Source organism: Ambystoma mexicanum, chromosome 2p (genome assembly GCF_040938575.1).
Source record: "Ambystoma mexicanum isolate Mex_15411 chromosome 2p, UKY_AmexF1_1, whole genome shotgun sequence".
Lineage (NCBI taxonomy): Eukaryota > Metazoa > Chordata > Amphibia > Caudata > Ambystomatidae > Ambystoma > Ambystoma mexicanum.
Window position 1 is genome coordinate 903720011 of NC_090923.1, and position 23809 is coordinate 903743819.

The 23809-nt window shown below is 49.2% G+C and overlaps 2 long non-coding RNA genes across 2 annotated transcripts in view; one reads left to right on the plus strand and one right to left on the minus strand.

Moving 5' to 3' along the window:
- The window catches only part of LOC138566890 (uncharacterized), a 104295-nt gene that overhangs the window by 61937 nt on the left and 18549 nt on the right, over positions 1-23809 (plus strand). The window contains exon 2 of the long non-coding RNA XR_011302053.1: positions 21069-21316. This is a non-coding gene — a long non-coding RNA (uncharacterized lncRNA). The remainder of the gene's footprint in view (positions 1-21068; positions 21317-23809) is intronic.
- The window catches only part of LOC138566891 (uncharacterized), a 212574-nt gene that overhangs the window by 32980 nt on the left and 155785 nt on the right, over positions 1-23809 (minus strand). The window lies entirely within an intron of this gene.

The window sequence follows — 23809 nt, forward strand, 5'->3', positions numbered from 1 at the left end:
GGGGGCCCTTGCTAAAAAAGTTTGAAGACCACTGGCTAGAGCCACCGCATTGCAGCAGTACTGACAACCGACTCAATGTTTCGATCGGCAGCTCTGCCCACAAAAAGGCTGAATGGAAAAGTCCCTATCATCTAGTCAGTGGTGCAAAGCCGTCCAGAATTCCGGTGCAAAGAGACGCACTGATTCCACTGGCAGATAGCTGGTGGCTGGGCTGCTCCATGCTGCCTCAAATGTTCTTTCACAGTGTGCTGGGAAACCGCAGCAGCCACAAGTTCAATAGCACTTCTTCGTGTTATATGCTGGGGGTTCTTCTAAAAGGAACCTCTCAAACTAGAGCTCTCTTCTGCTCTTTCCGCTCGGATGAAAGTATCTGAGACACCAGCAGGGACACTGTCACACTCTGGTTACCTGGGTGGACTGGTTACCTGGGTGGACTAGCTCCCTGGTTTTCTAGTCCTCAGTAGCAGACAAGCTCCTTGGTTCCCCCAACAAGCTGCCCTTGTTCTCATCTGGGACATCAAGGAAAGTATATGACTCCTTTCTTTTTTCTCCAGTCTTCTTTCCTTTGGGAAGAGACGCTAAGTTTTTAGAACAGGTAGGGTCTCACTCCATTTGTTCGCAGCTCACAGTATTGAATTGGTGATTTCCAAACTACCAAGTGGGGTGGAACACAGACGTGTCCCCTGCAGTCTCCTACCACAGTTTTAGCAATTCCCAAGGTGCCTTGGCTCCAGGAGAGTTGGTAGAAGGTTATACTGAGTTCAATGGGAGATTCAAAATAGTGGAAAGGCTCTCACTGTCCCTGAGCTCTCACTCTGCCATATCCTGCCTCCTCAAGAGCAAACAACCCTGACTGCATTGACTAATTCATTGCACTAATTCCCCCTGCTGTACAGGCCCCAGGAGTCTCTTGTGGGCTCATCTCAGACTGTCACATCCAGATGATAAGTTCTGAATCTGTCAGTTGGTATGACACAAGGGCCTTCCTGAGTTGTGCCCAAGCTGGTTGCCTTCAGTGTTGTCCGGTCAAATGGTCGGAAATAAAAGGTCGAATGACCATTTGATCGAATCAAAATGGTCGGAAAAAAAAGGTCGAATAGTTTTTATTTATTTATATATTTTTTTTAAGTTTTGGTTGCTTAAAGAATATTTTTAATAAGGAAAAAGGGCGGTTGGAGGGGGAACCCCCCCCTAAAATTAAAAAAAATAATAATAATAATTCGACCTTTTTTTTCGACCATTTTACTTCGATCAAATGGTCATTCGACCATTTGGTTTTCGACCAAATGACTGGTAACCGCCTTCAGTTGCTTTAGGGAGCTGCTGAATGCATTACTCCAGGTGTTAGGTGGCGGTTCCCAAAACAAACACCACCTCGCCTCCAGTCACACACAGCCAAGTGTTAGTACTATTAAATGTTAAAAACCAGGTAGACCATGACATAAAGACTCTTCATGCCAGCGCTTCATTCTTTCAGCAATATGGTGTATCACGTCTATGAGCATTAACCAGCAGAATTGTGAGGTAGTAGTGGTAAGCCCCCGGATATGACATAGGGCCTGATTCGCATAAACGTTGTGTAATGGTGCAATCCCACAGGAAAACGCTCTGTGAATCCGGGCCATCATATTTAGAAATGTCAGTGGAGTTTTAACGTAGGGTTTCAGTTTAGGATATAAATCCCATTCTGCCTGGGCATGATGTTGGTCTTTGCAGTCATCATCTGCATGAATATGCTTTCTCTGATGAACAGCTTGTGTGCTGCTGAGGTCTACATCTAGTGTTCTGTGTGCACATTGTTATTGCTGCATGTACATGCATTTCTAGAAGATGGACATCTTGTCTAACAACACTTGGTTTGTCATTAGACTGTCGCAGCACAGAAGAACGATTACAGGTGTGTTTACTAAATGGATGTCAGTGATGCGGTCGCTCACTCAAAGGGCCAGAAGCCCCACCGGGGCAGACAATGCTGACACCTCTTTTTAGAGACACAACATATCATGGGCGTGAGACTGATTGCCCAACACAACTGTCATGCCGAATCCATTCATAAGGGGGCTCCTGAAATTTGAAAAAAGACCTGGGAGGTTTAAACTACCAAATGACAAGCCGTCAAAGTGCGTGTGTGTGTGTGTGTTTTTGTTGTGATTGTGTCTGTGCTTGCGTGTGTGTGTGTTTTTGTTGTGTGTGTGAGTGTGTCTGTGCTTGCACAATGACCCATGTGTTTGTGCAGTATGTACATATGTATGTAAGCAATGGGGATCAGATTAACACTGCATGCCAAATACTACACTTCCGGACATGATATGATATGGCATTTATAACGCACCATACACAAGTGTTTCAAGGCGCGAAAACTGCTCAATGATGACGAATATATAATATTAGAAAAGGAAGCAAGAAAACACATGAGAACATTTACATGTTTCTGGGAGGGTGGTGACAGGTGTATCCTGATCTCTGGTAGATGGAAGCAATCAACGCATTGAAGACGACAGGGAGTTTGTATTCCCTACCAAGGTAAAGAGCAGAATATCTGACTAGGGTGACCAAACAGACGGGGGGGTCGAGAGCACGTCGGAAACCCCCTACAAAAGAGAATAAGGGAGTTTGCAAACAGCTGTCTGGGAAGACAGACACAAGCAGAGCAGTGGCAGGCTTCAGAAACAGGATCTGATGGGGATCTAAGAGAGAGAGCATCATGGAAAAGGGAAACATATGGTCATCTGCTCATACAATAAACCTCAGCTAAGGCATATTTACACGTGGGGGCTGTAGTTGCACCCACAGTGTCCTGCACTGTAAGTGGGTGCCTTGTGCTCACCTATGAGGTCTGACTGAGATCACTGCCTATCCTTGGGAACCTTCAGTGGTGTGGTGAATAGGGTTGGGACCCTGAGCTCGAGGATGTTTCACCCAAAAGAGGTATGTATGGGATCCCCAGACTACCCCATTGGGTCGCATCTTAAGGCATGGGGCAGTTGTTACAGGAATGTGTAGAACCCCACTGCGCCTATGACCATTTGGTTTCACCAAGGGGAAAACCACAGGCACACTTACAAGCTCCCACACTCGTAACCCTATCAGTAATCATCCCCAGGGAAGGGAGATAGTTATAACCCCTGGAGAGTTTTGTCCCCATCAAGTAAGCATATCCAGAGAGATATTCCAGCTCCTTAATCAGACCAAAAGATCTAGCATGAGAAAAGAGAACAGCGTTGCAACATTTTCAGCATCCTTGATTGATTGATTGATTGATTGATATTTTATTTCTATCGCGCTCGTGCACAAGTGTTTCAGAGCGCGACAAGGCAAGGGAGGGGAACAGGGGAGAACAAAACAGCGATCTTACTAGGCCCAGTGACATTGAGAACGCGCAAGTGCGTGGGAGAGGGGGGAGGGGAAAAGTGCATGGAAGGGGGAGAGGTGGAAAGTGCGAAGCAGAGGAGAAACATAAATAACAAAAAATAAATAATAAAGGCAACAAACAGTGGTAATGCAGCCAGCAATTTGCAAGTGCTAGGTTTAAGGCAGCAGACAGGGTAGGTCCGATAAGTGCAGGAAGAAAAAGGGGGCGCTGTATGGGTACAGATACAGACCCCAGTGCAAGGGGTGGCCCGGAGGCAGTGCGGGAGGGTGACAGGATGAGCAGGTACCTGAGCCCAAAAGACAGAGGATGGCCAGGTGCACAGTGCCAAGAGAGAACAGATCAGCAGGGCAGAGGGGGAGCGAAGGCAGAAGAAAAGAGGAAGGTCTTGAGGTGCTTCCGGAATCGGAGATGGTTCTCCTCAAGTTTTAGAGTGGCAGGGAGGCTGTTCCAGAGGGAGGCCCCAGTCGAAGACAGAGATCTACCCCCAGCTCGTTTCTTAGAAAAACGACTGACCCTGAGTGAGTTGGAGCTAGAGGAGCGAAGAGCTCGAGGGGGGAGGTATTTGCGGAGGGATAGCTGAAGGTATTTTGGACCCAGGCCCCAGAAAGCCTTGTGGACAATGCAGAGGGTTTTGAATTTAATCCTTGCATCCATTGGGAGCCAGTGAAGAGATTTCAGATGAGCGAGGAACTACATTTGTTTCTCCGGTATTGATGTCGGTGTACCCCTTTCTATGCCATGACTCACACACCTTCTGCCCACAGAGATCGTACGTACTGTTACAAAGTGACACAGAGGAACTAATTCTGCAAAATGTGCACATGAGATAACCACAATCGATTTCATTTGTCGGACTGCGTACTCCTGTCCGTCGTAGACGCCGAGCAGCCACGACTTTACAGGAACCTCTATACATGGTGCCGTGTGTTGGCAAGGGTTGTGCCCTTTGAACTTGAAATTCACAACCTTTCATTCATTTAAAACGTGCAGTTATGCACCACTTCACCTCTTCTAAAGATTGAGAGCTGTGAGGCCTGCCTGAACAGACTAATTAATTTAGGTCTGCCTTTTGTGTGTTGGATGCGATTTGGAAGTTATTGCATGACGAAGTCCCACACCCAGGTTGGGAACAGGAATTTCAAAATGCCAAGAAATCTAAAAAGTGTGTCAGTTTTAGAAATGAGCTGCAAATGAGTGAAATTGGCCATGCTTTAGTAAAGCAATGCGAGCGACCTTCATTACATCAGAGTGCTTAGTCCTGAAGAGGACAGACATCGGCTGGTCTCCAGCAAGACGCATGATTCTGTCGAAACTACTCATTTAAAAAAAAAATTCTTATGGTCCAATGTTCCCTCTAAGCTGTGCGCATGTGCGCTTGCCCAGCTTCCTTCTGGGTGCCGCTCAGAAGAATTTTAGCAGTGTACACAGACAAATTCCCACAAATTAAAAAAGATTTAATAAGCCACAAGCCACAGCGGGTACCTAATATTTGCTTTCTCACAAAATGAAGCTACATTGTCCTAATTAGTCTTAATTTTCTGGTGTAGCCTATTTTTATTGCCCTGCTATGCAAGCTTGACCTTAAAAACCTACAAATCCTAAAAACAGAATACACCCACAAGAGGTTAAAAACGAATCTGAAAAAGTGGCTCCACAAACAGAAGATATGATACGATATGATATGATAGTTTATTTATATAGCGCCTATACACAATGTGTTTCAAAGCGCTTAAATATAGCTACAATATGCCTGCACACATTAACCAAATAAGCTACCCTCCCCCATCCATGACTCCTCACCTGCACTTGACACTACCACACTTACATCTTATGACTCTAACATCCGCCCCAGGCCACATTCAGATATTACCAGACAACGGTGACTATGCCTACCTTGGCTCTGCAAAAGGTTACCAGAATTGTACCTACATCCACTACTTTTCTGTTTGTTATATTATGAAAGACGTTCAAGCACAAGAATTTGTGTTACTCATGGTGCCTTAGCAAAAGCGTCACTCAGACTATGTAACCCAACTGTCAGATCAAATATCGGGCACTGACTTAAAGTAAGCAGGCTATTTGGATGTGTAACCTCATCCCATACTTCCTATTCTTTGTACATATGTCACACAAGCACGTGTGCCCCCTTGCTAGTTAATGCATTAAAAGCTCAAATATTAATTTGCTCTCTAAAGATTTTGAGCAGGCAAACCTCATGCTCAGCGTCTACTACTTTAGCATTGCTAACATTACCCTATAAGAGGAGAGCAACATTGCAACATCATTTACTTGGCCTGCAAGAAATATCGGGTATGGGCAATGCCTGGCATTATTTGTATATAGTGTCAGGGCAACAGATATTCAAATAACTAGAATGTGTTGCACTCAATCTGCATCCTTTCAAAGTTTTCAGAGTTCCATGGGGCAAATACCTTGACATAATATATGTTAATTCGTTGCTACACAAAAATGCTTTCACTGAGTACTTATCCTACCCAACAATTTAAAGGTGGAGTGTGTTGCAAGCAATCTTGTATTTACTTTATAGTAATTGTGCACATGCTGATGAAATGTTCTTAAACTGCACATAATGTCATGGTGAGTCTTTAAAAAGGTTTTGCTTGCAATGTATTGTAGGAGTCCCTGAGTAGTAGTAAACCTATGCGGGGGGAAAAAGGCTTGTCTCATCCCTGGCTCTAGAAAATTTGACCTCATCACCCCCATTTTATGTGAATTACAAGGGCTCCCCATTCTGGGTACCTCACCTACAAGGCAATCACTGCCGGCACACCAGCCTACCTGATGAGCAAACTAAAAACATTGAGTGGTACCCGGTCATCTTGCAGTAAGACCGTCGCCAGACTGGAAACTCGACGGTTTGGGTTGATTACATGCAATCTATTTGGTCGCAGAAGGATTGATCGCATTTTATTTTTTTGACAGGTGGATCTTGCTGCATATATACTTGTGTACATATGCAGCAAAATATATGCAGCAAACTACTTGTGTACGAGCACGATAGAAATAAAATATCAGTTCAATTCAATTCAGGGGGAGATCCCCCCATAACCCACTTAACACCTTTTCAATAATTATTTCCCTAAACCCACCCCCCACATATATATGCAGCAAAATTCATCAATAAATGTGTGACAAATACCCCTGCGCCCAAATAGGGTGCGCAGTAATCTGCCAATCCCAGCTAGACTATCTCGCATAGAGAGCATTGGGAAACCGCCCTTCTCATGCTTTGCTCTGGTCCTCTGGAACCCCTTCCCAGTGGTAATCTGGACTGGTCCAAGTCTCCTTATGTTTATGAAAGAACCTAGCTTTCCAACAACACCTTGTTGTAAACTAGATTCTGGCTCTCCTGTGCACACGCCCGTCTGTATATTTTTCTGTGATAATCATGGCTAATGTTTACTTGAAAACTTGGTGTGGAGTGAAAAACTAAATTTCTTTCCTAAGGGAAAAAATCAATGCAGAAAGACCGCTCAGAGACCACTCAGAGACCACTCAGAGACTACCCTGAGCGGTCTTTCTAAATCAAACTGTCATGCTCTTGACGCACAAAAGTGCACTCTGGGGCTGACAGGCGCAGCAGAGCAGAAGATGGAAGTTGCGGGTGCCCGAGATAAGTGGTGTGTGGGTTTGTGTGCCTGTGTGAGGGAGGAGGGGGAATGTTTATGGTTGGGAAGGGAGGGGGTGGAGGACGGAGTAAATGTGTGTGTGTTTGCGTCTTTGTGTGTCTGTGGTGGGGAACGCAGGGAACATTTTGGGCAAGGAAGGGAGGCGGCAGGGTGGAAAGGGGGACCCAGGGAGCTATAATATATCCCACAAGTGCCGGTGAGGTTGGGGAGGGGTAGGGGGTCAGTTCCCATGGTGGTGTTTAGGGGTGTGTGCCTCCCAACCCCCCGGCTACATAAAATTGGCCGAAAAAACAGCCTTTTTTGTGTTCAGCCATCAATATGGGGAAATGTTACATAAAATAGTTGTAGCTACGGAAGTGTTGGGGGCGGAGGGCCCCAAATAACGGACAGGAGCCAGCAGAGTGAAGGAGAACCTCTTTATTTCCCTTCTTACCGGCAAGTGCCGTGCCCGCACTCCCCCGCCCCTCACCACGTCACATCCGCCTGTGACGTCCACCTCACGAGTGAGGTGTCTTAAAGGGCACTCACTCGTGACAACACCCCCGGACAAAATGTCCTTTCAAGTCACCTTTGCAAAACTCGCTTCTCATAACATAACTTGGCCAAGTGGCAACGCTATCAACACTCCTCCACTAACCTGGGAGGCCTCCTCACATTTCTCTGGGGTCTGCCTCGCGGCTCAGGGTCAGAGCCGCCGCCAGTGTCTTCATCAGGGTACACCTGGCGCTGGACCTGTGGTCCGAGGGGGACCCAAGTTTCATCTTGACTGTCTCTTTCAGCTGGGTCGTCTTCTTCCTGTGGTGATCTTTCTTCTGTCTCTTGCATAACATGCTTAAACCTTGAGCTGTTGCGGGTCACTTCCTGCTCTCCATTAGTGGCAGTGATCATTGTTCCTTTGACAGCCACTACTTGGAGCGGTTCTGGTGCAAACTGCGAGTCAGTTTTTTTCATCATGGCCCTTTGAACCCACACTTCATCACCAATTTGGAATTCCTTGGGACGTGCTCTCCTTCTCCTATCAGTCTGTTCGCGAGCTTTCTCCTTCACGGCTTCATCCCTTCTGATGATTTCCTGATCTACTCTGGGCTTCCTCGCTGGGTTGGTGACGACCCTAGTTCTCACTTGATATTTCATCATGAGCTCTGCTGGAGTCCTATTAGTGGCTTCATGAGGCGTGTTGCGGTAATCACGCAACATTCTGCACAGCGCTTGATGAGGGTCAGTTCCTTCCAGGCGTGCTCTTTGCATGGTCTTCTTAATGGACGCCATGAACCTTTCCGCCATTCCATTGGCTTGCGGCCATCTCGGGGTTACTCTTTGGTGACGGAATCCCATGTGCTTTGCAAACACCCCAAATTCATGACCACTGAACGGGGCCCCATTGTCTGACTTGAGAGTCTCTGGTATTCCCCACTCACTGAAGACTTCATCAAATGTTGCTGCGACATGAGCAAATGCTGTCGACTTGACACGTTTTACTATAGGGAATCTTGAATGTTCATCGATGAATAGTAGTAGGTAGTCTCCTTCCTCCCGTGGCCCATAGAAGTCGACCGCCACTCTCTCCCAGGGATGTTCAGGGATTGGCATGACTTTGAGTGGGACTGGCGGTTCAGGTTTTGCTGTGCAACTGCATGCTATGCAGTTCTTTACCCACCGGTCAACCATATCGTCCATGAAGGGGAACCACACACTGCACCTCAGCTGGCATTTGGTGTTCTCCGCACCTCGATGTCCCTCATGCGCCGTTTTGATGACTGCTGCTCGCAGTGAGGTAGGAACAACTATCTTACATCCTCGCAGCAAAATGGAGTTGTCTTGGACTGCCAGTTCTACGTGTATTCTCGCCAGACGCTCCATCTCATCTCGAGATGCTCCTGGGTGGCGCTGGACTGCTCTGCGAAAGTCCTTCCATCTGTTGTTCTCCGTCAAGCTGATCGCTAGTGCCATCGTCGGGTCAGCAGCAGACGCGGTCGCAATGGTGTCAATGGATACGGCGGGCGGTAGTGCATTGGCAGTGACATAGCTTATGTATTCTGCGTCGCCCTGTCTAGGAGTGTGGTTGCCCACTGGGTGTCTGGAGAGGTAATCAGCAGGGTTGTGCTCGCCCCCAGGCCGATGAACAATGTCAAAATCATATTCTTGTAGGCGGATGCCCCATCTTTCGATCCTGGGGGGCATTTTCGTGCGAGGATTGCCAAACAGCGATAACAAGGCCTGATGGTCAGTAATTAGTGTGAATTTTTTTCCGATGATGAAATTATGGAAATGTTCGCACGCCCAGACGGCTGCCAGGCTTTCCTTTTCTGCTTGGGAATACGCAGACTCAGGCGGAGCTAGAGCTCTGCTGGCGTATGCCACAATGTGTCTCGGGTAAGTGTCTTGTCCACTGGTTTGTGCTAAGATTGCCCCTAGCCCCACCGGACTGGCGTCCCCCACTATCTCAGTATGCCATTCGGGATCAAAATATGCTAGCCTCCTTGCCTCTGTCAGAGAGTGTTTGATGGTATCAAATGCTACCTGACATTCCTCAGGCCATACAAAGGGAGTGTCTTTTTGGAGCAGACGCCTGAGGGGTTCAGTGATGGAAGCAAAATGTTGGATATACTGGGCACAATATCCCGCCATCCCCAGAAAGGACCTGACGTCGGCAATCTGGGAAGGCTTATCGAGGTGGAAGATGGTCGCCACTTTGTCCGGGTCCGGAGTCATGCCATCTGCAGAGAAGATGTGGCCAAAAAACTTCAGCTTCGCCTTGCTGAACCGACACTTTTCTATATTGAGGGTCAAACCCGCGTCCTGTACTGCCTGTCATGCTGCACGGAGTGCTTCATCGTGTTCACTGCGAGACTTGCCAAAGACCAAAATGTCATCGCTATAGTTGAGAGCTCATTTAATGGGACGTATGACTTGCCGAATGGTTTCATGAAAAATTTCGGCCGCCGAGGAGATGCCGAAATTTAGTCTCTTGTAGCGGAATAGTCCATCATGCGATGCGAACGTGGTGATTGGCCGTGACTCAGGGTGAAGTACTAGCTGATGGTACCCCTGATTTAAGTCTAGTTTGGAGAAAAGGACAGATTTGTTCAGTTGGACTATCATGTCCTCAATCTTGGGTCCAGGGTGTCTCTCCCGCTGTATGGCGGTGTTGGCTACATGCATGTCTACACATATCCTCAGACGACCGCCTTCCTTTGGGACAATCACAAGGGGGGACACCCACGGAGTCGGCCCCGTGGCATGCTCAATGATATCATCTCTAAGTAGTTAGTTCAGTTCTTTGGACACCGCCTCCTGCAGGTGGAATCCTACCCTTCGTGGGTGTTGTGGGACTGGTTTGACTGCCGCGTCTATGTGTAACTTTATCGGTGGGCCCTTCAATTTACCTAGGCCTTGACACAGTTGCGGAAATTCCTGGACAATGTCATCCTTGGTTATGGCAGTGTTGTCGCGGGATATCAGGGCGCGGATCTGGCCTTGCGGTATAGCTGGACCCTCCGATGATTTGACTACGTCCTCCTCCCGCACGAGAATGTTGATTAATTCGAGACAGGACGCCGTCTTGTAACTTAGCAGGCAGCGACCTTTGGTGGGGCTCCTGATGACGTGGATCACAGTATCGGTGGATTTGTCAGCGAACGTCAATCTTCGTTTGAAGGACCCGACGCTTTGCAGCGGGGTGTCTGCCCCCCATTGGTAGATTTTGGACATGGACAGGTTTAGCGTCGGTTTCTGGCAGAGCGTTAGGAATTCCTTTTCACCCATGACGTTCACCGTAGCTCCAGAGTCAATCAGAAAGCAGAATTGTTTGCCGCAGATGTCAATGGCTATCCTGGGTGCTTCTCGGGCTTCCTGTTCGTCCATTATGAGATTGACAAATTCGTCGCTTGTATGCGATTCATACGTAGCGTCATAATCATGTTCACTTTGCACTTCAGCTATGAACTCGCGGCGCGTTGCTGGCGGTCCATCATATTCATCAGTAATACGCGCAATTTGTCCTTGTGACTCATAGCCTTGGCCGTCATCTTCCGGGTACACTTCTTCAACTACCCGCACATATCTCCTCGGGCTCTGTTGGTAGAACCGGGGCTGTTGAGGCGGGCTAGTGTAGAATCTTTCAATGGGTCTGACTTGCGCTCTCGTCGTGTCACGTGCGGTGGGGAACGGCTTACCTTCCCTGCATACAGATTGGAAGTGGCCCTCCCTACCGCAGTTGCCGCACTTTTGAGAGAGAGCTGGGCAGGAACCTGCATGCGGAAACGCCATCCCACACCTATAGCATTGTCTCTGCAAACGCGGGGTCGACATGTTGCTTGGAGAAACGCTCTTGTTCCCAGCGTGGATCGCAGCTATCACGTCACTTTTGTTAAGTTGTCCAGCGGCATTGCTGGCCATGTGAGTGGCTTGTTTTTCAACTCTTTCGAGTATACGTGCCATTGCACTTACTTGCTCGATGGTGACAGGTTTTTTCAGGAGTTGCTTCTGTAGCGTCGCCGATACACACCCTTCAATCACTCTGAGTCGAAGCGCTTCATCAAGTGAAAACGCGTCAAATTGGAAATGCGCACCTTTGACGCGGAGCCTCGTGAGGAATTCATCCACAGTCTCGTCAGTGCGCTGACGGCATTGGTTAAAGACATATCGTTCATAGTCTCTGTTGGGAGCGATGACAAGACGTTTGTTCAGGGCTGCGATGAGGGCATCAAAATCAGCCATTTCCCCTGGCGGAATGGTTTTGATAAGTGATTTTATCTCTCCCCCTGCCGTGTTTATGAACATGCTGCGCAGTCGAGGGGAGTTTTCTTCTCCAGCGGCCTCAATGAAATTATTGAAGTCCTCCAACCAGTCCACCCATCGTGGTCCTTTATCTGCCTGAGGTGTCATGGAAAACGGGGGCGGCATGCGCCATGCTGTGGCGGTGGATCTGGTGACAGCTGGCGCAGGTGGGGGTTGGGAGCTGGAAGATGCCTGGGCAGCAGTGGTGCTCATGGTGGCGTGTAGGATGTGGCCTCAGCGGTGGATTGGAGCTGAGAGTCGTTCTGCTGGCAGGTCGGCACAAAGTCACAGAGGTACTGGGACGAGGAAGAAGGCCCCAGCAAATGAGGAGTAGTGATGTAGAAGGAAAAAAATATGTATATTTTTTTTTCTTTTTTAAGCTCTGTGGGCCCGTGGTAGTCTGTGGTTGCTTTGTGGTGGTGCTCAGGCTGGCGGAAAGCACCAGGCGCAGTGTGTAGGGAAGTCTTCTACTGCACGGCAGCTGCGTGCGTGGCTTCCAAGGATTCGGATCGCGTGTGAAGGAGGAGGAGGTGGGAAAAGGAGGCCGTTTCAGCGGGGATCCGCTCGTTGGTGGGATCACCGGAGTAAGCACACGGGGGGATCCCCAACGTGGCGGGAAGGAGGACTGCTGGCACCAGGGAGAATCCTCGTCGCCAAATGTTGGGGGCGGAGGGCCCCAAATAACGGAGAGGAGCCAGCAGAGTGAAAGAGAACCTCTTTATTTCCCTTCTAACTGGCAAGTGCCGTGCCCGCACTCCCCCGCCCCTCACCACGTCACATCCGCCTGTGACGTCCACCTCACGAGTGAGGTGTCTTAAAGGGCACTCACTCGTGACAGGAAGGAACTACGAGGGGCGCGACGTGCCGAATCGGAGCAGTTGAGTCTTCTTTGCCAGGCTGATAACGGCCTGGTGAGGGCTAATTAGATCGATTGCCCCTCGCCATATACTAATTATCAATAACCACACGTTTAACATCCACATTGTAAAAGTTCAATTGTAACAGCTGAGAAGGTTTTTATTATTTATCATTTTGAAGTTTTGTTCTTTTATGGATGTTTGAGTGTCCATTCAAACTGAAAATAAACTGATACAAAGAATAGGTACTGCTGGTCACCCGGCTGGACCGGTCTTCCAATACTTCAGTGTCCTCACTCCATCTCTGGTGCAACAGCGCCCTCTTGTGGTAATTTGTTACTGTGTACGATAATTTAAACAGAGACAGAGCCACGCAGTTAGTACTGCCTCACAGCTGTATGTACCTCGGACATATTTTTACAATATTCCGTGCTTTAAATTGGCCGGTCCGGCCTGGTCCTCAATACCTGCACTTCTTATTTTTTAGCATTTGAGTACCTGCACTTCTCAACGCCTGAAAGAGGGTACCGGTACGCAACTGTTTTGCGAGAAAGCTTTTCATTTCACTTTGTCACAACTGGAAGGACTACGCTTCCGCTGGGGAAAGCAGTGCCTCCGCCACCCTCCTTTCTCCACCCCCACAGCGAGCATAAAGCAGTAACCCTAATGGGCCCAGCCAGCAGGACAAAAAGGAGAGCCAAACACCAGGCGCGAACAGCCCCTGTTACCATTGTTGTCCTTTGATGGAGCAGGGATTGATTTGGAAAGCCTGGGAAATAACTGTTTAAGATGTTTCTTTATTATTAATAGTGCCTATTCTAATATTTAAATGTTTAAGTAATTGGAGTTCTGATGCAATGTTTTCGACTTAAAACTCAAACACAACTCCCGTTACTGAATTTCTTATTAGGCAATGAAAGCGAGCAATAATAAAACTCGCCTTCTAAAGCTTAGTTTACAGCTATGAGTATGATATCTGCTAGTTTAATACGCAAAACAGAAAGTCTCATTTAATATAGATATTCAGACTTTCTTAACAATGTATAACAACAAACTGGAAGTTTGTGTGAAAAAATCTCAGATACACTGCTTTACTAAAGTGTGTGATCTATGGCATATTATTTAATCTCAATGGGCATTGCCTGCAAACAACAAGGCGTGCCTTAAAGAGACCTGTGCCAAGGTGCACCGCCGAAATGGCCGGAACCGAAAGCACTGCGCAGGAATGTCCGGCTTCGTAGCTTGGTGAGTACCTGCCCTTCTTTTTTTCCATTTAAAGCACTGAGTATATTGGCTCCCAGTTAAACATACAACTTTTTTGCCACAATATGTTGCTTTTCTGGGCCGACTATGAACATTTTATGACGATTGTGGTGTCACGTGCCAAGATCCTTCCGGGTCACGTGACATCCGGAAATAAAGGGTTTCTGCACCAGAGCGAGTGGTCGCGTCGTTCTTTTCTGCGCCGCACAGTGCCGCGCACCAGGCCAAGCTCAAGCCAGGCCTGCACTTGAGGTCGGGCCCTTCATGCAAACCGAGGGCCGACATCACACCGATTACGATGTAAAGTTTATTACATACTTAGCAACATACATGCGGGTCAAACATCCACTTCTGGAGATGAACTGAGGAACTCTTGATATCGAAATTCCTTGGCCATTCCATGATGGCTGCCGCTGTAACGTTGAATTCTGCTCATCGTCGAAAAATGCTTAGGCTGCTACTGCGCATGCACTGTGTTGGTGCGCATGCGCAGTAACGACTGTCAGGAAAGCATTTCGCCCAGGATAGCGCATTTTCCGACATTACACAGGCCTGTGAAGAGATCTCCCTCCCTCCCAGGGATATGCAGAGTGAGAGGGAGGCAAATCCGAGGGGAAGCGAACTGGCAGATAACCGGAGGATGCTGGTTCACCGCCTATGTTTACACTTTGCAGAGGGGACGCCGTTTGCTCCCCTCCCTTTTCCCAGCTGATAGGTAGGAAAAGGAGCACCTGAGGGTGGGGGAGTGGTTATGCAGAGCTGTGTCTTCCTGTCCCCCCTGCCCCTGCCAGTATCTCCTTGTCCCCCCGCCAGTGTCTTCCTGTCCCACCTGCCTCCGCCAGTGTCTTCCTGTCCCCCTGCCCCTGCCAGTGTCTTCCTGTCCCCCTGCCACCGCCAGTGTCGCCTTGTCCCCCCTGCCCCAGCCAGTGTCTCCTTGTCCCCCTGCCCCCGCCACTGTCTCCTTGTCCCCCTGCCCCCGCCAGTGTCTTCCTTTCCCCTCTGCCCCCTGCCAGTGTCTCCTTGTCCTCCCGCCAGTTTCTGCCTGTCCCCCTGCCCCCACCAGTGTCTCCTTGTCCCCCCGCCAGTGTCGCCTTGTCCCCCCTGCCCCCTGCCCCCCCGCCAGTGTCGCCTTGTCCCCCCTGCCCCCCGCCAGTGTCTCCATGTCCCCCTTGCCCCCTGCCAGTGTCGCCTTGTCCCCCCTGCCCCCGCCAGTGTCTCCTTGTCCCAACGCCAGTGTCTGCCTTGTCCCCCCTGCCCCCGCCAGTGTCTCCTTGTCCCCCCTGCCCCTGCCAGTGTCTCCTTATCCCCCCTGCCCCTGCCAGTATCTCCTTGTCCCCCTGCCAGTGTCTTCCTGTCCCCCCTGCCCCCGCCAGTGTCTCCTTGTCCCAACGCCAGTGTCTGCCTTGTCCCCTCTGCCCCCGCCAGTGTCTCCTTGTCCCCCTGCCCCCGCCAGTGTCTCCTTATCCCCCCTGCTCCCCGCCAGTGTCTCCCTTGTCCCCCCTTCCCCCCGCCAGTATCACCTTGTCCCCCCTGCCCCCACCAGTGTCTCCCTGTCCCCCTGCCCCCGCCAGTGTCTTCCTGTCTCCTTGTCCCCCCGCCAGTGTCTCCTTGTCCCCCGCCAGTGTTGCCTTGTCCCCCCTACCCCCGCCAGTGTCTCCATGTCTCCCTGCCCCCCGCCAGTGTCTTCCTGTCCCCCCTGCCCCTGCCAGTATCTCCTTGTCCCCCTGCCAGTGTCTTCCTGTCCCCCCTGCCCCCGCCAGTGTCTCCTTGTCCCAACGCCAGTGTCTGCCTTGTCCCCCCTGCCCCCGCCAGTGTCTGCCTTGTCTCCCCTGCCCCCGCCAGTGTTTGCCTTGTCCCCCCTGCCCCCCACCAGTGTCTCCTTATCCCCCCTGCCCCCCACCAGTGTCTCCCTTGTCCCCCTGCTCCCCGCCAGTGTCTGCCTTGTCCCCCCTGCCCCCTGCCAGTATCACCTTGTCCCCCCTGCCCCCGCCAGTGTCTCCTTGTCCCCCTGCCCCCCGCCAGTGTCTTCCTGTCTCCTTGTCCCCCCGCCAGTGTCTCCTTGTCCCCCGCCAGTGTTGCCTTGTCCCCCTTGCCCCCCGCCAGTGTCTCCATGTCCCCCTGCCCCCTGCCAGTGTCTTCCTGTCCCCCCTGCCCCTGCCAGTATCTCCGTGTCCCCCTGCCAGTTTCTTCCTGTCCCCCCTGCCCCCCGCCAGTGTCTCCTTGTCCCAACGCCAGTGTCTGCCTTGTCCCCCCTGCCCCCACCAGTATCACCTTGTCCCCCCTGCCCCCACCAGTGTCTTCCTGTCCCCCCTGCCCCCGCCAGTGTCTCCTTGTCCCAACGCCAGTGTCTCCTTGTCTCCCCTGCCCCCGCCAGTGTTGCCTTGACCTACTGCCCCCGCGAGTGTCTTCCTTGTCCCCCCTGCCCCCCACCAGTGTCTTCCTGTCCCCCCTGCCCCCTGCCAGTGTCTTCCTGCCCCCCGCCAGTGTCTTCCTTCTCCCCCCTGCCCCTCGCCAGTGTCTTCCTGTCCCCCTGCTCCCCGGCGGTGTCTTCCTTGTCCCCCTGCTCCCCGGCGGTGTCTTCCTTGTCCCCCCTAACCCCCACCAGTGTCTTCCTTGTCCCCCCTGACCCCCGCCAGTGTCTCCCTGTCCCCCCTGCCCCCGCCAGTGTCTCCAATCCTATTTATCTTAGCACTTACTCTTATCATTATTCCCTGGATCACTGATAACAGCTTGTTCGTCCCCCCTTTTTCCCTTCTTGTCTTCTCCTCCCACTCCCTCCCCTGCACTATCTTGTAGATAGTCACTTGTTTTGTTCCTCTCCTTACCGCTTTCCATTTGCCCCCTTACCTCCCCTCCTTCCCCCCTCCTTCCCCCCTCCTCTTGTCACTCTTGCACTGCAACAATTGTCGTCAGGCATAGTAATGTTACTGGTAGTTTTGTCTCTTTTTTTCCCCCCTCACCTCTCCCTTATTGTTCCATGCACTTGTACTATCTGTTATGATTTGATAGTTATTTTTCACATTCTGACCTGTTTCAAGGACCTGTTTGAATGTAATTGTATTCTCCCATGTTCCCACCCTCCTTGAAGCGCTTTGAAACACATTGTGTATAGGCGCTATACAAATAAACAATCAATCAATCAACATGCTGTCACGTTGAGGGTTCTACTTCCCAGGTGAGTGTAAGCAAGGTGTTGTTTAACTTTCCTCTCCCTGTGCACATAATTATAGGCTCTCTTCATGAGCAATGCTACATAACTGTTTCCTCAGAGGGGGGCTGGCAGACTCACATAAAATAATAAACTGGCCATCGCCGATGGCTTTTAGAAGTGAAACTATGTCATTTACACTTATACTAACATCATAGCCATTTAAGACCCCCAGTGACCTCAAAAGGGCACTACTATGTGATACGAACTTTATGTTAAAGGTACTTATATAGCGCATCGTCACCAACGGAATTGGTCCCCAGGCGCTCTGGCAGATCTGCAAATGAGAAGGTGGGATGGGTTAGTAAGGTAAAGAGGGAGTAGGATAGTGAGAGGAGTGGTGTACTGTAGGCAGCTTCAACTCGGTACACACCGGGTGTTGAGCTTTGGTGCGAGTATCAGAGTCAGTCCACGTGTGCTGTAGGTGCGGCTTATGTGTTGTTGCAGTGTGATGAAGTGTGTGCGGCTTGTGCGAGAGATGGTTGTGTGAGTTTTTTTATAAAGCTATGTATGCAGAGAATTTGAGCTTATATTGGTTAGGGGTTATATGAAATTTAACATGCTAACATTCACAGTTCTGTCCAAGTGTGGCACTTGCTAATCTTCCCAATAGTTATCTCGATGTAGGGCAGGATGATGTTCTCCATTCTAAGTGTGGCACTTGCTAACATTCACTTTTTCTATCTCTATGTGATGCAGACTGAGGTTAAGAATTCCATCTAAGTGGGTTATATGCTAACATTGGGAATTATGTTCGTAAGTAATGCAAAACAATATTTACAGTCCAGTCATGCGTAGATTTAGGTCGGAGGTCATACATCTTTCTAAATGTGCATGGTGTAAGCCTATGGCGGTGTACTTTAGGGAGAGGTAAGGTAGAGTGGCGGGGGCTTTCTGGAGTAGAGTAATTGCTCTACACCCTACCCAAGCCACAATTACAGTTTTAGTTGGTGTCTGATGACTGCTGGCTTCATTGGCTTGCCCTGCTGACACCTGCAGACATGTCTTGGAGCCGCCATTGTAGGAGCCGCCCTTGTCCCTGGGGCCCTTAGCCGAAGGGGCTGCACGGGCAGGGGGCTGCTCTGCGGTGTCCTTGATGAGGGCGTGGTGCGCCAATCAGGGCAGGGGGGCATTGAGGGAGGCGGGTAGAGGGAGGTTCAGGAAGCGGGTTGGGAAGGGGAGAGGGACCACGCGCCGAATGCGCTCACCGTGCATTTAAGCACAGGTGCAAAAAAGATTTTGGAGGCCATAAGATGGCGCGGTCAGGGGGCACCTACCTGATCAGCATCTCACGTCCAGAATTGGGAAAAAGATGTTCATGAAAAGATCCTGTATATCAATGGGAAGGCTGTAAACGGCTACCTCTCACCCTGCGATTGAACCCACATTAGCCCTTTATCTCTCCAATATGGCAACAGTTTGGAGCAACAGAGTGCAGCTAAGTGAAAAGGGGCATCGGGCTGCTCTATGTTCACATTTAGGGATTCTGGAGAATGTTAGTGCAGCTACCACACTAAGGGATGAAAGAAAGCACTGCTTCAACATGTGCACAGAATCACCATCTGCAACACAATCTGTGGGGATTTCATACTTTCTATGCATATGTTGACTCAGGCTTTCCTTATCGAGACAAGTGGGGCCTGGGAGAGCCTATTGCATTTGTCTACTGCTCGTGTTTGTTTTCCTTTCCTCCTGTTTCATGTCTACATGTATTTAAGTTTCTTTCCCTGGTGTTGTTAGCTTGTGAAAATGGTTTGTTTGTGGTAGACTGCAGGCACCAGTGAGTCATTGATAATTTCCACGGGACTGCTGCTGCTGAAGTGTTTTCACATTGTTCCCCCCCTACCCCCTCTCATGATTAAGTATAGGCTTATATAAAATGGGGACATTGTATTATATATACCAGCATAGGTGTGCCTCAGAGCCAATACTGTACTATTATTTGATGAAATGTGATGTCTTATGCCATGATCTGGTACTTTATATGTTTCAGAGGTGGTACCATGCCTTATAGTGATGTCCAACTATGCATTACATAAAAATGTGATTTATTCTATTTTTGCATCCATTGTTTCAGTCGCATTGTCAATAGGTGCTGTTATATTGAATTATTTAATATTTATATACAGAGAACGTTTTACACTGATCCAGAGTTATATTGGTTGGATTTCAACAGAGGGCGTGTTTACGCCTGGTCTTGATATCTGATATGTACTTTGATCCAACCATTTTTCAGAAGGTTAATTACATGTTTATGATATTTATGTATTTAATATTTAAATATATCAGTAAAAAGGCACCTGTCCCAAGGGTGATAAATCCATTTGTGTGCATTGACATTATTTCAGCGCTAGAGAACATGACTGTTTAACTTGTCCATGTACAAAGGGCATTAGGTTTTCTTTACAGGCAGTAGGGATTCTGGGAGCTGTCCCCATTATTTCGCTCCCCGTGGAGTCACTTCTTTCAAAGCAAGAAGCCCCAGTATTGATGGGTGTTTCTCCATTCTCTCCCTGGATTTCCCAATAGGCGCTTTTTGCGCGGTAAGGAGTATGACCAGTTCTCCTTTTCCTCACAGATGCCTACTATAGATGGATGTGGGTACATGCAGTTACTTTCCATTGCAAATAAGGTCTGATACACCTTACATATGTCGTTGCAGCATCCTACAGCAGTGATGTTTCTTCTGTGCATTTTCCAGGGTCTCTGTGTGTTTGGTAAGCAGTGCTAAGTCTTTTGCACATTGCTTGGAGTCTCTACAGAACACTGCCTGATGTGTCCATGTACATTACAGCGGCGACATTGCTCCAGCACACTGCCTGTCTATATACAATGGATCTATATATGAGAGCGAGCGAGAAAGAAAAAGATTAGCGAGAGTAGAAAACCGAGTGTAAACATTGGAGCTATCTGGTCTGCGTAGCAAGTCAGTGTGAAGAGGATGTCATTTTGTGTCTTGTTTGGCCTTAGTGTACCTTGTTATGAATGATCATGCAATGTTAGGCGATGTCACCTTATGACAGGGTGCAAATTCAAGACAGCAACTTATAATTTTTCATGGAGCTTCCCTCCTGAGCATCGACAGCTCACAGATATTTCAACCTCAGGACCACTTAGCTTATTATGGGGTGATGAAACAATGTGGCACGATGGAGATGCACCATATGCCAGCAACTGAATTAGCCAACCATACACAACATTGCTACCGTGCACATGGCAACTAAAGCATTACCGTGCTGACAGGTGCATCTGAATGCAAACTTATGTTAATGCCCATTTGCAAAGTATAAACTCTCCAACCTAACGAACGCACTACCAACTCTACAATAGCACCCGCCCACTTGTCTCACACAAATTAAGCACTCATTACAAGCCACAACTCTTGCCACCTCAGAATGCCTGCAGACAACGCATTACAGCTTACCGCAACATCAACACCCAGCAAAAACCTAACACATACTACACGCAAATACCACACACACTAGCACAAAGGCAATGACAAAACCTGGCCTGCTTCGAGCAGCGGACCCAACAGCAATCTCTTATACGCTCGATAATTCACCCAAAACCCAACCTTTTTAATTGCAGTACCCATAGTGCAAAGAGGTCATGCATATGTAAGATGCCATGCTTTAAGAAGACCCAGTAAAATAACTTGACAATTGCCCTCCACAAAGGAAAGAAAAGACAAACTATGCTCCTCATGTGGTACGGGCAATGTTCCTTGGTTGCATTCCTCATTTATGCTCTTGTTCATTGACGCATGGATCGGCAATGACAAGGACTGAGTACCCCAGTGTCAGGGACTCACAGGTGGCAAGCATGAGTGGGACGCGCCAAGCAGACAATATCAGGGTTATGCAGCAGTGTGGCCATAGAAAAAGGTCTAAAAGACCCAAACACCTTTATTTCAAGACACTGCTTTGTTTTATGTGCAGGAAAAGGGCTTGGTGTGTGGACTAAGAACGCTCTGGGGCATGAAAAGGACCGGTACATTTCCCAGAAGGCTCGTATGACCACTAGCCTCCAGGATCCTCTAGGACAACGCCCAACCAATCGAAGATAACGGCTTGTGCTGGAGAACACGAGAGAGAGGACATGTGTTCGGAGGGCTCCTGCAGGCTGTCAACCGCCGGGCCATTCCCCACCTGCGAATACTACAGGCCCTGCATTCAGCAACAGATAAGTGCTTTTATCTAACAAGTCTGACTAGTGGTTAATTCTGGAGTGTTTATTTGGATAGAAAGCAAGCAGCGTTCGGGCAAGGCAGAGCTCTCGGGAGGAGCATTGTGTTCGGGGAGTAACTGAATAGAACGCAAGCAGTGTTTGGGCAATGTAACTCTTAAAGACATTGGGAAGTGTAAGGAGTACAGAGGTGCTCACAGCTGATAGCAACTTCTGATGCACAGTAGAATGAGTGGCGGAGAACCGGCACCACAAATCGACTGCATTTGCATGCTGTAGACCGCCAGTGGGCAGTTTTGGTAGCTTGTCAAGTGTTCTGTTATACTGTTCCGCAACACAAGCTCACACATGCTTTTGATTTCTTTGTAGCGGCTGTTAGGAAAGATTTCGTAATTGTAGGTAATTTTCCTTCCATGTGGCAACCCCTAAACTTTTTGCTGTTGTTTTTCACCTTGTTCTTGACTTTGCCAGAGAAGTGCAGCCTTCTGCCGCACTCCTCTGGGCTTTTGCTCCTTTCTTATGGTGAAACTGACATGCCCTTAAGACAGTCAGTACCGGGGAACGCTGTTTCCCGTAGTTTCTTTTATCATGTTGCGGCTTTAGTGCAACATGACACAAGAGGGCACTGTAAGCTAAGTTACAGCTCTCTTGGGTCTCTAGCCTTCTACAGGCCCTAGATACTCGTTTAGGATTGTATTTGATCGGTGCAAGTCATTCAGGGATTGGAATGGTGGCAGCGATCGTTTTGTGTATTTTGAGCTCCTTTTGGCGTTCTGAGCGCATTTTTCGCGCTGAACCCAAAATGGTGGCCTGGCTCCCAAAATGGCCAGACCACGAGGCTCCTTTGTCCTGTCCACTGACCGTCTTGCTCCCTTCACCTTCCAAAGGTCGAAGCACCAGTACAGGCCTTCTGGTTCGATCAAAGGAGGAAAGGGTTTCACAGGACGACAGCAGTGCAAAGGAGGAGTCCTTCAGCGGGTCACCAGCGATTCCTCGGTCCAGCCTCTTGGTTGCAGGATACTTGGCTCCTGTATTCCTTCGTTCGTGAGAACTCAGGAGATCGACATGGTAGTGGTGTTTCCAGCCCCCTCTTATCCACGGTTCCCTTCGCGCCAAAACGGAGGGGAGCCAATGGGAGATCCGCTCATCAACACACACACCATTCGTGGACCAATCACGGACCACGGTGGTCCCAGGCATTCACACTACCCTAGACTCTCTGGCACCCAGGATGTGTATTGGGACCAGACATCCCAGCCCACACCCTGGAGGCACAAAAAAGACATGTAGAAGCCCGCGAAAGCATCCGTGTTTCGCGGGAAAGTACATGCTCAAATAAGGAAGGCCCCGGGTCGCTCGACCTGGGGAAGGTGAAGGGAGCAAGACGGTCAGTGGACAGGACAAAGGAGCCTCGTGGTCTGGCCATTTTGGGAGCCAGGCCACCATTTTGGGTTCAGCGCGAAAAATGCGCTCAGAACGCCAAAAGGAGCTCAAAATACACAAAACGATCGCTGCCACCATTCCAATCCCTGAATGACTTGCACCGATCAAATACAATCCTAAACGAGTATCTAGGGCCTGTAGAAGGCTAGAGACCCAAGAGAGCTGTAACTTAGCTTACAGTGCCCTCTTGTGTCATGTTGCACTAAAGCCGCAACATGATAAAAGAAACTACGGGAAACAGCGTTCCCCGGTACTGACTGTCTTAAGGGCATGTCAGTTTCCCCATAAGAAAGGAGCAAAAGCCCAGAGGAGTGCGGCAGAAGGCTGCACTTCTCTGGCAAAGTCAAGAACAAGGTGAAAAACAACAGCAAAAAGTTTAGGGGTTGCCACATGGAAGGAAAATTACCTACAATTACGAAATCTTTCCTAACACTCGCCCCTCCCAGACTATGGACAGGGGGAACTAATCCACCCCTGGATGAGTCTCTTGTTCAGGTCGGTTAAACATTCTGGACAACCCATCAGCATTGCTATGTTGGACACCTGGCCTATGCTCAATAGTGAAGTCGAAGCCTTGTAGACTTATGGACCACCTAAGCAACTTTGGATTCTCCCCCTTCATGTTCATTAGCCACTTTAACGGCTTATGGTCAGTTTGCACAGTGAAGTGGGTCCCATAAAGGTAGGGCCTCAGCTTCCTTAGGGCCCACACAACAGAGAAACATTCTTTCTCTACCGTGGACCATCTGAGCTCTCTGTCCTTAAGCTGGCGACTTAGAAAACCGATAGGGTGTTCCTTCCCCTTCTCATCTACTTGTGATAGTACAGCTCCTATCCCAGTGTCAGAGGCATCCGTCTGCACGATAAAAGGTCTTTGATAATCAGGGGCCCTGAGGACAGGGGCCTGGCACAAGGAGTCTTTTAAGCCATTGAAGGCCTTCTCACACTCGTCGGTCCAAGTTACCTTCTTGGGTTTCTTCGGAGTTGTGAGGGCAGTCAGAGGAGCAGCTATGGTGCCATAATCTGCCACAAAATTGCGGTAATACCCCGT